Source organism: Ursus americanus, chromosome 14, assembly GCF_024610735.1.
Source record: "Ursus americanus isolate L20-20 chromosome 14, mUrsAme1.1.p, whole genome shotgun sequence".
NCBI classification, from domain to species: domain Eukaryota; kingdom Metazoa; phylum Chordata; class Mammalia; order Carnivora; family Ursidae; genus Ursus; species Ursus americanus.
Window position 1 is genome coordinate 37,248,717 of NC_142140.1, and position 4,671 is coordinate 37,253,387.

Below are 4,671 nucleotides of genomic sequence, written 5' to 3' on the forward strand. Positions count from 1 at the left end.
ACCTCTTTGACATCGGCCACAGCAACTTTTTAATGATGCATCTCCAAAGGCAAGAGAAACAAAAGAAAAAAAGGAACTTGTGGGACTTCATCAAGATGAATGTTCAAAATCATTAGCCATCAGGGAAATTCAAATCAAAACTACATTGAGACACCACCTTACGCCAGTTAGAATGGCAAAAATTGACAAGGCAGAAAACAACAAACGTGGGACAGGATGTGGAGAAAGGGGAACCCTCTTACACTGTTGGTGGGAATGCAAGTTGGTACAGCCACTTTGGAAAACAGTGTGGAGGTCCCTTAAAAAGTTAAAAATAGAGCTACCCTATGACCCAGCAATTGCACTACTGGGTATTTACCCCAAAGATACAGACGTAGTGAAGAGAAAGGCCATATGCACCCCAATGTTCATAGCAGCATTGTCCACAATAACTAAACTGTGGAAGGAGCCGAGATGCCCTTCAACAGATGACTGGATTAAGAAGCTGTGGCCCATATATACAATGGAATATTACTCAGCCATCAGAAAGAACAATTACCCAACATTTGCAGCAACATGGACGGGACTGGAAGAGATTATGCTAAGTGAAATAAGTCAAGCAGAGAAAGACAATTATCATATGGTTTCACTCATTTATGGAACATAAGAAATAGCGGGAAGATCGGTAGGAGAAGGAAGGGAAGAATGAAGGAGGGGTAAACAGAAGGGGGAATGAACCATGAGAAACTATGGACTCTGGGAAACAAACTGAGGGCTTCAGAAGGGAGGGGGGTGGGTGACTGGGATAGGCCAGTGATGGGTGTTAAGGAGGGCGCATATTGCATGGTGCACTGGGTGTTATATGCAAATAATGAATCGTGGAACACTACATCAAAAACTAAGGATTTACTGTATGGTGACATAACATAATAAAAAATCATTATTAAAAAAAAAGACAAAATGGCCTAATATACAGAACCTAAATATATATATATATATATATATATATATATATATATATATATATATATATATATATATATAACGCAATAACATATTGGAAAGGGAGAGAGAGGGAGAAACAGAGAGAACCTACCGACCTAAGTTCTGGGAACAGCACTGAACCCAGAGCCCTTGCTCTCCTGGGGACAACAGAAAATAGAAAATGAAGTAAGATGAGCTTGAGTAGTGATGAGGACTTGGAAAACAGGAAAGCAGAGTCAGGTACTAGAACATACAGTAGAGGGTGGGGAAGCCATTTCAATAAAGTGGTCAAAGAAGGTCTCCCTGAGAAGGGAGCATGGAACAGAGACACACGACTGGAAGGAGAGCTCCATCTGGAAAGACTATCTAAGAGGAGGCAGCAAGTGCAAAGTGCTGAGATGGGAATGTGGAGGGGGTAGATTTGAAGAGCAGGGGGGCCAGGAGGGACATGGAGAGGCTGACATGGCCAAGGCCAGACCATTCAGGCTTCTGGAGACCACAGGAGGGCTTTTGGAATTGTTCTAAATTTAATGGGAAGACACTGAAGAATGAAGAGCATCAGATGACACAGCCTCCACGTGGCACGACCACAGGGGGCGCCATTTGCATGGACCACACTGTGAAGGCGTCTCCCTGGAGTTGGCTAAGTGGGCAGCCCTGCAACCCCAACTCTCCTACCCAGGGCAGACATCGCTAATCAATGACAGGCCCCACTCATCCAGCACGGGGTGCCCAGAATCCTCCTCCAGGAACCCCAGATAACCTCCGCCACTTCTCAGAGCTGACCATGCCAGGTCCAGCCTCTGCCATCATTTTCCCTGACCCTTTGCTAACACAAGGCCCTCCTGGGGCTGGTCTGAAAGAGACCCGGTGACACAGAGTTAGAGCAGACCTGATCAGTTCTTTATTGGGAAGGGGATGCAGTCGGCAATTCGACACATCTGTGACCCCAGAGAGATATCAAGTTCGAGACCTAGATGGGTGGCTGTGAGGTCGTAGGTGCCCTGGAAAAAGCCACGGGAATGGCTATTATGCCAGCGCCAATAGACCTGGATGATTCGGACAGCGTGGAGCAAATGGCAGTAACGAAGGCGGATGCGCCACATGCGGACCAAGGACTGCAGCTTGACCACCGCCCGTTCTTGCTGTGCATAAAACTCGAGGGCTGCTCGCCGTTTGTCTTCCAGCAGCTTTGTCATCGTCACCTTCCACCAGTGCTGAATGACACACGCTCTGAGCGCCGCGTGCAGCAAGGTCCTGCGCACCAGAGTGCCCCGCCACCACGCCTGGATCTGTATGGCTTTCTGCTCTTGGTCAGGGCGCTTCTTTTTCTTTGAGGGGAGAGGTTGCCAAGATAAAGAAGGGATTCTCAGGGAACATTCCCCACCCACCTCAGCTCCAAGGCATGCCAAGAGGGGCTTCCTCAGAAGTTCAGGAGCACTGGGCAGGGAGCCAGTAGACCAGAGAGGTGTCCTGTCTCTGCCCCTCTCTCTTAATGGACTGGGACACATCCCACTGCCCCCGAGGCTCAGGCTCCTCATCTGTAAAATGGAGCGTTCTGGCACGAGCCATCCCGCCATCACACAGACCTGGTTAGCCTGTCTGGAACAAGCATGCCATGTATCATGTTCCACCAGGGCCTGGCCCCCTACCTGGGCTGCATGTGCCTTCCCTTGCACCCCAGAGGCTGGAGAAGCGGCATCCTCGGTTTGCTTTCATGCCTGACTCAGCTCAACCCACAACCTGCTGTGTCCCTCCGTCAAGTCACAGCATTAGAAGTGTCCCTGCTCCACACAGTGTGGAGTCCTCCTCCTTTATCTCTCACTTTCACTTCTTTGGGTTCTCACATCTTACACTTCAGTTAGCACGCGGACATGCACACATGGGCACACACGCAACCCCCCCCCCCAGTTCTAGACTCAGCTTTCCCCGTACGTGGCAATGTTTTCCCCAAACACAGCCTCACTGCCCCACTGCCCAGCTTGGCATGGTCTGATTCCCACTTGTCAGGGGTTCCCCGCCCTCCAACCAAGTGTCTGTGCCTCAGTCACCCACTTTTCTCTGACCGAGAGGGAAGTAGGAGGAGACGATAACTGAGAATGAGTTGGAACAAGTAGGGATCCCTACTCATCCCAGCTCTGGATAGGGCGACTGTTCATCCTGATTGGCCTGGGACATTCTGGTTTATGCTTATTGTTCCTGAGGAATCATTCCTAGCACTATCTTTCACTCACAAATGGAACCCGTTCAGATGACAGATTCCAGGATCATGCCATGCTAGGGGGCACAGAGAAGACAACCCACCACTCCTTGCAAATAGGACTCATCCTCCATCTGAGGGCCTCCATTGACCTACTTTTGGTGGAGGGGGTGGAGTTGGAAGTAGAGGCTCTTCTTTCTTTTTCTTTTTCTCTTTCTCTTTCTTCTCTGTTTCTTTCGGCACTGTGGTTTCATCTGGACCCTTCTTAATGATTTCATCCTTCTGTAATTAGGGTTTAGAAGAGAAAGATATCAGTTAGTGTTCTCTGTACAACTGTGGGCCAACACTACTGCCTGCCCAGAGGTCCTAGATATAAGACCTGCATCCTGAGTTAACTGTGGAAATCCACCTTCCCTTTGCCTGCAACTTTGGGTGGCTCTCTCTTATACAACATTAAATTCCCATGGCTTGGATATAAATGGTTCAAATACCCTCAGGTCTACCATCCCCTAGATTCCCCATAGTTAGGAACTCAATTGTCCCATCGCTTTTGGGTCTGTGCTCTTCTTTGAGATACAAACAATTTGTTGCGTGTATCAGTAGTTTGTCCCTTTTTACTGCTGAGTAGTAGATGTACCACCGTTTGACTAACCATTCACCCATTTGGGTTATGTCCACTTTTTGGGCTATTATTCTACTATGAAATTTTTGTAGACGTTTTTGTTTATGTTTTCAGTTTTCTTGAATACATACTTAGGAGTGGAATTGCTGGGTCTTACGGTAACTCTATATTTAACTCTTGAGAGACCAACAAACTGTCTCCACCTCAGCCATCTCATTTTACATTCCCCAAAACAGTGTGCATTAAGATCCAGTTTCTCCAATCCTACTGTCTGCTACATTACAGATACTACCATATTGCAGAGAGGCAGCCAACTGCATTTGCTGATGTGAATGGGGATGGATAGAGAAAAGTAAAAGGGAGGGTTCAGAAAGGAATTTGAATCAAATAGATTTGGTGAATGGTCAAGGCACAAGGAGAAGCGATTTTTGGATAGAATCATGAAGTTGGGGAATGTGAATTCTGTTTCTGCCACATTATGTTTGAAAGCACTGGGTGTTATACCCAACTAACGAATCATTGAACACTACATCAAAAACTAATGATGTACTATATGTTGGCTAAGTGAATTTAAATTATAAAAACAAAAACAAAAACAAAAGAAAAAACCTATTAGACATCAAAGCAAGATGTCAAGTAGGAAGCCATACCTTGGGTATGGAATTCAAAGGAGGTATCAGGGATAATAATATAAATTTGAGTGTCATCAGAATATAGCAGATATTTAAGACCATGTGACTGGACGATGTTATATGGGAGTATACATTAAGAGGGACCAAAAGAAGTTTAAAGACTGAGCTTCTTGTGGGTTAGAGGCTCATCAATGAAGAAGCCATTGATAAGATTAAGAAAAAGCTGCCAGTGAAGAGAACCAGAAGAGCAAAGT

General features: G+C 46.4%; 1 pseudogene; it reads right to left on the reverse strand.

Annotated features, from left to right (window-relative positions):
• Positions 1-1,859: 1,859 nt before the first annotated feature.
• Positions 1,860-3,669, reverse strand: LOC123798655 (IQ domain-containing protein F5 pseudogene; annotated as a pseudogene).
• Between the last annotated feature and the right edge of the window lie 1,002 nt (positions 3,670-4,671).